At 37.4% G+C, this 11,632-nt stretch overlaps 1 long non-coding RNA gene across 2 annotated transcripts in view; it reads left to right on the top strand.

Moving 5' to 3' along the window:
* The window catches only part of LOC124180540, a 64,963-nt gene extending 54,033 nt beyond the window's left edge, over positions 1 to 10,930 (top strand). For both annotated transcript variants that reach the window (XR_006870280.1, XR_006870281.1), the window contains exons 2-3: positions 9,096 to 9,262; positions 10,291 to 10,930. This is a non-coding gene — a long non-coding RNA (uncharacterized LOC124180540). The remainder of the gene's footprint in view (positions 1 to 9,095; positions 9,263 to 10,290) is intronic.
* The last annotated feature ends 702 nt before the right edge of the window (positions 10,931 to 11,632 follow it).

Raw genomic sequence — 11,632 nt, forward strand, 5'->3', positions numbered from 1 at the left:
TAACTGATCTCCAACCGACGTACACCTGAAATTATATTTTATGTATAAATATTTCAACTATACGATCATCTTCAGTTGCACAGTTTAAACATTGAGCTCACGCTCAAATTAGTTTCAACGTCTCACAGCGACAACGTATATTCGCCCTTCCTAGTTGATATTAGTTTGAGTTGGACACAACCATGTTCAATTATTATTATTATTGTTATTGAAATATGATCAAACTTATTTAAACTTCGGGTAAGAATAGATCGGGCGAAATGGTCTAGCTATGCAAATTCGTACACGATCCTTGTCACGTCGAAGCTGACATATCGATGGATAGAACTTGCACAGTTGGGACGAGGATTGTAGGCTGCAGGTCGGTAATTGATAACGAATGTCGCGTAGCTGGTAGGCAGGCAGGCGTGCACCTTGACGTCGGTATCAACTGTGTAATCAATGACATCTTCCTCGCTACTCGATGCTGCCTTTTTGATTGCAAGTCACTCTTTCCGATCGCCTACCTGACCACCTTTATCTCCGTCCTTCTTCCGCACACTTAGCGTGTTCCTGTGTATATCTGTAACACATCGAACTCGACAGATGGCATGTAAAGTGTTCGAGTAGTGATGTTTAAACTGCACACAACCGTGTACAGCTGGCCGCAGTATTTCTGAAAAGGCGTAATTTTTTCAACGAGTCGGTTACGTTGGCAATGACGAATCAGCCCGCAGCGCCACTGACGGTCGGCCGCGAAACAGGCTAAACCTAACATAACCCATGATTGTCGAATTTAGTATATTTGAATTAGCTTCGACGGTTATGGGTTACGTTACGTTTGCAAATATTGATCCTGTTTCGTAACCGTCGAAGTTTGTATTTTTCGGTTAGACCCGACGGTCATGATTTACGTTACGTTTGCAAAGTTTGAGTTAGTTTCGCGGCAGGCCGGCGGTGGCGCTGCGGGCTGAATCCGAATTGCCAACGTACGTAATTTGAACGAAACATCAATCAGAATCACTACGGCCGAGTTGTACATCTTGAGCTTTTTGTAAAAATTATAATACCGATTAAAATATTTCATGTAGATAGATTGGAAAGGTATGTATATATCATACTGTCAGAATTCGAGTAACAAATAAAATATTACGATTTTTTTTCCTGGTTTTGAGTTGCATCACGAGTGTTCGGATATCTGAAACAGCATCGCAAGCCGCGTGGTGATGTGACGTGTCAAAAATACGGATTCAAAGATCTCCGTGATTATAGGGGTGCGTTTTAAAAACGACAGGCTCCGAGTGTATGATGTATCGGGCGTATTAAAACCGCGTTATGTGTCTAAACGACGCGGCCGCTTAGCTCTATTATAAACATTAGCCGTATAACGTATTACGAGGACTATTATAACACGTGAAACGAACGAGATGAAGTAGAAAAAAAAAGGTAAAAAAATTTGAAAAAAGTAGAAGAAGACGAATAAGAGTTGTATGTATACTTTTCTTCCTTTTTCGTCAAGTAAAAAAAAAAAAAATAAAAAATAAGAGACAATCCGGCCGACGCTAAACGTTCGCCGCACGTCAGGATGCTTTGCAATCTATATACATATATACACATTCAACGATGGAAAATTATGGGTAATCTGAAGAGTTTGAAATTTCAAGTTTTGTTACCGTTTTTCGAAAATAGCTCAAGAACCCAAGAATAACGCAGCGCGGCTCTCGGGCCGCTTCGTCGACCGCGCGGCGTTTAAACGACGTATAATCAACTTGTCAAAATAGTTTCTGAAGTTGAAGCGGTCGTTAAGTGTAATATATTAGTAGAATAGAGCTGCCTGCCTGGCTGACTGCCTGCCTGCCCGCATCTCTCGAACCCGTGCCTCATCGAAACGCACACCTTTAACTTCTTTATACCTGATCCGATCTTCCAATCCGTTTAGGAGAAGACAAAGAATTAAATGCATTACACGCACGCGTCGTATGAGGCATTCCATGCCAACTCGATTGCCGTTTAATCGTATTTAACGTACCTTTTCACACGAATCCCTTTCAGTTTTTCCCACATTTTCGTCTGCTGTGTCCTTATATTTATTCTATACGTGCCTTGAGCTCGACCATTCAGAAATTACTCAATGCCTGTGTGAAACACTGTTTCGATACTTGTGAGAATTCGACAATGACGATAATTTTCAGTCAGTTAATAAAATGCAAAAATTGAAAATGACGAATATTGTCGAATCATGAAAAATATTAACCCTACAATTACGCGGGCTTACAGAATAAAATTACTCTTTGATAGTAGAATGAAACGAACAAGTCACTCGAAATTATCGGTTTCAAGAAAAATTGCAATCGCGATGTGAGTGAATCTCAGTGTTGAGTCAACGATGAAAAAAATCACTGACGAATTTGTGAAAGTTGGTTGATTTGGCATGGAATGGCCTGTACGTCTTCCTCGTAGAATAGCGAGAGAATCTAGAAAGGGAATAAAAGAGAAAAAAAAAAAAAAAAAAGAAAGGGAAAGGAAGGAAGGAGCAAAACACTTGGCGAGGGTCTCCACAGCTTAGCCGACTGGGTTAAATGAGGGGGCGTGGATTATGAATTTTAAGCGATTTGTTAATTGTTATACCTTTAATTATCGTTAATTATCAGCTAAATTGTAGGTTTAGTTTCCGTGAGGCTGTTCGGCGGTTCGCCACGGCCTTTCCGAGGTTTTGACTCGAACTGCATGCATGTAGCACACACATTTACATGTAATACAACTGATCGTCGTTCGCTCAGTTTCGAATATAGCGATTTAATTTACGTAACGTATGATTCAAATTATCATCAATTTCATATAATGGTATTCGACGAAAATATATTATATCCATAAACGAATTGGCGTCGTTTCACCTGCTCGGTTTAATTAATTGGCGATAAACTGTTGTAAAAAAAACAAAATTCGAGTGGAAGAAAAAAAATTTCAACGGAATTACGATCCATTGATAAATGCAATGTATTCATGTGAACACACTTGAATGTGAAGCGGTTATTACGAACATTATATCGGTCGAAATTAGGATAATAATTTTTCACAACAGATATCTGTCGATAAAAATATTGTTTTTATTCAATCCTTTATTTCTTTTTTTGATCTATCATTAATTCAGTTGAATTTATTTCGCATTGTAGGGATAAATTGGGATCTAGCAATTGTGCAGGAATTTGATAAAATTAGCTTATAATGCTGAATCAATTTATTAGTGGACAATTTTTCAATAAACATTTGTTATTGCTCTAAATTAATTTAAACCGTAACGTACATTCTCAACTGCAGATTATTGTAAATTGTTAAAAAAAAAAAAATATTCGTTCGTACAGTCATGCGAATAATCATAACAAAAATTTCAATAATTTTCACGTATTTAATTTGCAATATAAAATTGAGCAAACTTGTTACGCGAATGAGATAATTTCGTTACTTCTTATTGCAAGGAAGCATTAGTCGATACTCAAACATCGTAGAATAATTTTTTGTCTCTTATATTTCAAGTGACACAGGAATTATTCATCCTTTGATACTCGGTAGTGCGCATTATGTAAGTAAGACGCCACTTATCATCGCCGACTTCTTAAATTGGTTGTACATAATACAGGTATGAATTATTCAGGGGAAAGTTTATAATTATAGTCTACAGATTTAAAACGCAAACACAAAAACTTCTTTTTTTTTGAGAGAGAGAGAGAGAGAGAGAGAGATATTGGTACATGTAGGCACAGTATTATACAGATAGCAAGATAAAAACAATTATTAATTTACTTCTGCTGAAATCTGCCTGATATATATCTGCCTACATTATACATTTTGGTATTTATAATTCACACTGTATATATACAGAACAAACACACGAGCCCCAATCTCAATTCTCGAATCTTATTACAGCCATCTCTGAATCACGAGGCTTAAATGAATAATTTATATCTCAATTACATCTGGTTGTCTGATCGCACTCGAAAGGAAAATATACACTACAATTATGTAGATTTTTACACTTATGCGTTGCGATACAAAATACGACAGAAGAAGAAATTTCCAGTGTAATATGTGTATGGTGGTTTATGGCTAGGTTTTATATTGAAATTTTTTTCACTTGCTGCTTTGTTTGTCTTTTACTTTACTTTACGGCTCCTTTAACTATTTTAATTTTACAATATTGAAGTATAATTATAAAACCGATCAATTAAGGTGTTGTTCAAAGCTTGCAGGGTTGAAGGAAAAGTATACAAAAATGTGGTAAAGAATTGAAAAAGAAACAAAATAAAATACAACAATAATTATAAATTAGAAATGAGGTAACCACGTGGGGGTAAAAATATTAAATTCATAACATTAATGTCTAAAACCGAACAATTACGCTGTTTTACAAAGCTTGCAGGGTTGAAGAAAAAATGTGGAAAAAAGTGGTAACGAATTGGAGAAAAAAATAAAGAAAAAAAAAAAAACCAATTAAAATACAGTATAAGTATAAATTAAAAGTGAGATAACCACGTGGGAGTAAAAATAGTATGATTAAGATAAGGAAACTCAGGAGTATGTGTGCCTTAGAATAACCTATCTACAGTATGCATATACACCGATCCAAACGCGACTACCTAGGTAGCCGCTAAGCTGATTAACGGACACCCGCTTGCGCACGGGATCTTAGTAATGAGCTTAGCTATACACCGTGTCCGAAATGTATTTACTAAAAAATACACGCCTAAGCCTGGAGATTTCGGAAATATTATAACGGTGATAATTAATCGGCTATTCATATATTTCAAATGATAATAGAAAAATATTATAATATAGCTATATTCTCTCTCCTGCGTACGTAATATTACCGTGATTTTTACCAGCCGCAAGAAATTCAATCAGTTACGAGTGCTGAACAGTGATTGTGGGTTGAATACAAACGAATGGTTCACTTACCGAGTACATCTGTTTATACATTTTTATTTTATTCTAGAATTAATTAAGGCCATAAATTAGAAACTTATCTAAATTGTAATTTATTTATTACCGTGGCTGTTACTACTATTATTATAATTTTTTTCTTTTTCTTCCAAATCAAAAACCTTCAAATCTTAAGTAAATGAATTCAAAACGTTCAATGAATTATTAGGTGAAAAAATTACAATCATGAGTCAGATTTCACGTGTTTCGAACAGCCCGGAAAGTTTTTCGTAACGTATAACAATTTAAGAGATGTCGGGATCGGTTACAGGAAAAAATATCTCAGGTATAATATATTCTTTTCTGTTTCATACGTGCAATGGTTTTATATTAGCATTTTATTCGAAAAGGAAAATAAAATAAATAGTGTCTCGATTAGCTCGGTGCCGAAAAGTTTTGGTATCACCGGGTATAAAAGTCGGGGTGAAATATCTCGTAGGCAATATCGTAGTAACAAAAATTATAAAGTGGCATCCCGCTGAGACTTACATCGTGCACGAGCCACATTCACGTTCAAACCCCATTCCTGTACAAACATACGTAAGTACATACAAACATATATATATATTATACACATCTAATATACATATAATATAACTATGTAGATATATATATATATATATATATATATATATATATATATATACGTACCCAATGTCGTTTGACCAACCACTGTCCTTTGTTTGTTGTATATCAAGAAATTTTTATACAGTATACAGCTATATCTGATATCAACAAACAAACGCTGCAATACACGCACTTTTCCATCCAAGGTCCTTTAAAGGGGCGGTTCCGTAAGTGTAACAAAGTCACGATATTTTCAAAATGATTGGACAGTAAATTGTAATAATCGTACGTAAATGAATGAACGCGATGGTTAATCGATATTGATCGATTTACTGCAGGAAAGAAATTAATCGGTATCATCGTTCCAATGTATTCCCGTTTTTATATTAGCAATTAGTCTTTTATCGTTATTTTAGCTGTGTCAAATCGAGCTTAAAAAATTGTCGGAGTTAATAGGGAAATGTGCTTTTAAACCATCTACGAGACGTTATATCTCTTGGATATCAAAGTTGATCCCCGAATACTTTTCGGTTAAGAAATTTTCACTTAAACATATTTCGGCTTTCTGACGGTGTAATTTGAGAATTTGAGGTAAGAAAAAATCTAACGAGGTAACACCGTGATCAAACGAGAATATGTCAAGAATGTACGTTTACGGTAAAATCACAGAGTACGCGTACAATAAAGAGCAAAGATTGATTCAAAGATGTAATAAAAAATGTTGATTCTAATAAGTTGATCATAAAATTGTGAAATATATTGCGAGTGAGCTGCAGCGATAAAAATATGACAAATTAATCGTAAATTGCTGCAATATCCGATTTCCTGTAACGCCGTTTATCCTTTTGTCCGTAAGTGTATAACCGTAACTATGCAACTCGTACCATCAAATTTTGAAATCTTTATACAATATACCAACGCACAAGGCGATTATTCCCAATAATCACGGACATCGAAGACGATTCGGTCCATTTCGAACGAACCCATAAAACCAGGCATAATAAACCTCGTGAAGGTTTCTAGTCTTAAACTGCCGCGTAAAGAGGGGAATAAAAGTGAGTGAGTAAGAGGAGGAAGTAGATGATAAAAATAACAAGAAACCATCAAAGTGTTCTTGAAAAAGAGAATATAATGCTTATACCGAGATACGTTACATTCGTAAGGTCGAGACAATTATAATTCAACACGGGCACGCCAGCCGAGTTTTTTTCCTTTTTATTTTTTTTTTGTCTTCTTTTTTTTTCCTTGAAAAGGAAACCTGAAATATATACCCACTTACTTACTATATTATAATGCTCACTCGTGTCGCTAACGCTGTAAGCCGCGAGAAAGTTTCTTTTTCCATCTGACCCGGGTTGTATTTACGAAACTCACTCGCACACATGCTTAATTGTAATACTTACAAGCACGCATTATTGCGGTGTACTTCAATTCCCTCGCATAGTATGTATCTTTTCATTTTGTTTATACACCGGCCGTGGCTGCCTAACAGATAATTGCACAACGTTAAATTATTCGACGGCTGCTGATCGGCATACCAATAAACTCATTTATACCCCGAAATGATTTTCGGTGAGATCGTATGCGAGTATTGTCATTGCTTTGCATTATTCGATTCTTGTTTGCCAATTGACGATCCGTCTCCATACAGAACGAGATCGTAATAGCTGTGCAAAATATTGTTAATCTAATAATTGTCGCATTTTTATTCTCGCAAATTGAATTGAAAGTTGTGAAATTCGGGAAAATAACTGAGAAAATTTAATCGCGTCATTATAATACCTAAATCTGTTGAATCTGTCTCTTATTTCCTGGAATGAGGTACATTCGATATTATTTGACAATAATAATCTGTACGCTTATGAAATCGATTGTCCCTATATGCCTCAAACAAGTCTTATACAAGATCAGAAACTCCGTTCAATCAAAATGAAAGCATCGCACGAATGATCGCTGAATAGGATAATCATACTTCGTCACTTACAGGTACACAGCATTATCCTTTGCGTAGATTACACTGTGGTATAAATTATATGTAACTATTGTCCTGGCTTTCTAAACAGCATATTCGACGTTTCGGTTTGAATTACAGATGAATATAGGCGGTGAAAAAATGATATCAGAAACAAGAAGAAGTAAGAAACAAGAAAAAAAAAAAAATGACAAAGAAAAGAAAAAACCAACAGGAAGTAACGAAAATTTTTACAACTCGCAACGCACCATTACGACAGGTAGTTTGTTACGGTCTGGCATTACAAAGCCGCACAAGACAATTAAGGTTGAACCGGTAACGACACGTGTTACACCAAAAGAGTTTCATATCTCTTTTACCCCGTAGACCGCGAGTGTAAGCACGAGTCCGCGGGAATCGCGGTTAAAAAAAATTGTCCAAGGGGCAAGGATGCGGTGCATCATGTATACAGAGACGCAAGCTCGAGTGTGTCTCATATTTTCTAGGACAACTTCGACGCCGCATGATCTTTTTCCCGTCTTTCGTTGAACGGGCGGGGGGAGGAGAGTGGGCAGGTAGGAGGAGAAACCGGGAGCCGGGAGCAACGATATCTGCCTTTTTAAGTTTGGTTCCAGGGAACGCGGTCGGTGGCTCGGAGACATGGGACAATTATTCCCAGGCCTCGTGGGCAGAGACGCGGGAAGATTAAGCGATAGCCGCATGGCAGTTCGACGATGTCATTTGTTACGGTTATCAGATCGTCTCTGGGCTCGTATACGCGTCTATTGCCCGCTTGCGCGGACTCCGTCGGTACGGAAGGTCTCGCTGCGCGTACGATCAGACGCAACTCGCTCATACCGAGCGCGCCCGACTCTCCGCGCTCGCTGATCGCCAGCGGGCCGAATGACGCCCGATGATTATTCTGTTTTGTCATACAGCGTCTCTCTAATGATTTCCACCGCGTTATTCCTGCCTGTGACTGTGTTACGTGCATTCTATGTCTAAGATATGGTACAACTGTGACGTTTGGCAGGGTGAGCGCTCTTCTGCGGGTATAAATCGACCGCGATATGCGCAAATATATCTCCGTTGACTCGGTAATTAATAACGCGTGTCTATCACCGTACCTTACATGCAGGCTCGATTCTAATGCTAGCGGTAAACCTACTCAGAACTTAGCTCGCGGCGTTCGCTTTGTGCTAACGCCGGACGTTTGTCACTCTTATTGTTATACTTTGACGTGTCATTGGCAAAGACTTCTACTTCTAGTTTTGTTTTTATTTTCTTACTTTTCTTTCATCTTTTAGCATGTAATAATACGAAGGTCGGAATGGTTATTATGAAGAAATATTCACAAGTGATTTATTTATAATCACTGAAAAGTGAATTGATATTTTATCGGAATAAATGCTGACGTTTATTCAAGAAAAATTTTGCCCTCATTTTAGGAACATTTCAAACCTGCGAAAATAAAAATTTTCGCTTCCACGGACAGTTGAAATTATGTACGGAATGACAGAAAAATCGTTTTCTCATCCAATTATTCCATTTTCGAGTAGAATACAGGATGTTTTTCTCTCTCTAAAAATTGATGGAACTAATTTTTCGATCAATTTTTCAGGTTTCGAGCCACTCGTCGGTCTACGCTTCGCACGCGGTCGTCAGGGGAGGTGGAAGAAGTGGAGCGACGTCAGAATTAGCCCCAGAAAAAATCCATCACAGTTGAGCAAGCAGCGAATCGTGTGTGCGTCCGTAGGCCTCGGAGACCCGGGATTAGGGTAGATAAATGTAATAGTCCGTAGTTCAGCTTGCTAACAAGGTTAGCCTTTAGATTTTAGATAAAAAGGACGATGCTGCACTGGCCGAGCGGGGGGACCGCGGCGGGCCGACCGGCGGATCGGGTTGAGTGAGTGGCTATTTATAATGAGGTCTGGTAGGACTCGATCAACGATTAGGACATTCTTAAACGATACTTCATCAATCACTTGCCGAAAGCGTCGATTTTTAATGTCCGCAATTATAATTGACTATCTCTTTATAATTTATATATTCCTCCTTTCCATCCTTCTTCTCCGTATTTTCCTCATTCTCCTCTTTGGAAAAAAATATATTGTGCGTAAAATATTACCACCACTACTGTCGGAAACACACACATGCACGCAGGTTACGTTTACTGGTTTCAAACTCTTACATTCAAATTTCTCACAAGCCGATTGCGTGTGTACTTTCTTATATCATTTATCTTTTGACCGTCTCGATATGGGAAGAGAGAGAGAGAGAGAGAGAGGGAGGCGGTGAAGAAGTTAGGGAAGGAGATAGTGAAAAAACGAATAATAATAACCGATGTAGGTTTTATGCCTACATGTGTATCTTCAGTGTGGCAACGTGTCTTACAAAATCATTTGCAGCTTCTTTATCATTTGTGTATATATATATTTTTGGGTATACGGTACGGCGATTGAAAAATTGTTGTGTACATTAATCTAAAATTTTAGATCATGGGAATGCATGGTTTTTACAACGTTTCCAAAATACCGTGCGACAGGATTAGAAACTTGGCTATTAATTCTAATCACTCCGCGGAAGAATTAAAAATGCGATTCAATTAGTCACGCACCGTGCGGAAGTAGATTTTGCTCCGAGGTAACTGATATCAGAGATTTGAGCCGCTCAAAGACACTCATCACTTATTAATATCATCCAAACGATTCACGAAAGCCAGAATAATTTCCATTTTTCAACAGTGTTTAGATACAAAATTGTAATAAAAAAATTTAAATAAATATATTCTTGAGAGTTGCTTTTAATTTTTACAGAACGATTTTCGACAGCGATGAAGTTTCTAGGTCCCAGCATTGCGAAGATAAAATTCTAATCATCAAAAGACACGAGAATATATTGATGCAATTATCTTGTTGATACGGAATGGGGGACGAACGCAAGTAGGAACGCTTTTGACAATTACCTTGAATTTTTTGCCCATTAATTATCGTTATATTTATTATTTGCCGAGTTTTGTCAAATCACGTTGCACATTGTACAACAATTTTTCATATGTAAAAAAATCTCACGCATTCCAATGGCGGTTGACTTATGTCCGCTTGTCAAAACGTATATTGCAGCCATGGGCGAGCTGTAATTTGTTTGAATAATGTAACGCCGTGTTATCGGCAAATGCCATTGTAGCCGAAACTACAATACTGTCCTGGCTATATTTATGAATATTTAATGAACTGGCGCTAATCGTCGAATCAGACTCTGCGTTAGTCGAAACTTACAAGTGCAGAGCCGGACCAGCAATATCTACGATAAGAACCATTTGATTATAATTCTCTAGGTACATAATTTTCGCTGCGTTTTCTGAGTTCCTGGTGGTCCAATTAGTCAGGAAAGGGTCATACAAGTCGAATCTGAGACCACAAATTTTTCGCTCCAAAAATGAAGAAAGAAGTAAGGCTAACCCCTTTCCATTTTTGGCGAAAATTTTCGCGATTTTGACTTATTGACCCTTTCCTGACTTATTGGATCCCCAGGAACTCAGAGAACGCAGCGAAAAGAGCGTGGGATCAACAGGAAAGAAGTTACGAAGAAAAATGCGCCTGCTGAAAAATGTCGAAATCTGAGGTTCTGGTTTTTTGGCTGTAACTTTTTATCAGCTGCTTGCAGCGTATCAGGACTGCGCTTAATCGATTTGTCTCGCAAAATTGCGTCCGAATAGTGCCAGAAAAAATTTATTCCAGCACTTTTCAAATATTAATCCTCACGTAATATTTTTGATGTGTTCTGATACTGAAAATATTTATTGCTATTCCAGGTACAACCCGAGGTGGTTATCGGTGGTTGATCGAGGTGATTGACGATTGTTGGAGGTGGTCGGAGGTGGACGAGGAGGAGGACGAACTGAACTGAGTCTCAAAGCCCTGTTGACATAAAAGAAGCTATGCGATAGAAATTATAGTTTATAGTTTACACAGCCCATTGCATGATATTTCGTTATAAATACATATGTTTCAATGTATTTAGGAATAATTTATCAAATATACAGAAGTCATGTGCAAACAATAAATGAATTGATTCGACCGCAGTTTGATGTATTCATTAGAGCTTTAACGATAAATTTAAGCTTTGTTACTTCTTTTATTTTATTATGGATAATCG

The sequence above is a fragment of the Neodiprion fabricii genome, chromosome 4, assembly GCF_021155785.1.
Source record: "Neodiprion fabricii isolate iyNeoFabr1 chromosome 4, iyNeoFabr1.1, whole genome shotgun sequence".
NCBI lineage: Eukaryota > Metazoa > Arthropoda > Insecta > Hymenoptera > Diprionidae > Neodiprion > Neodiprion fabricii.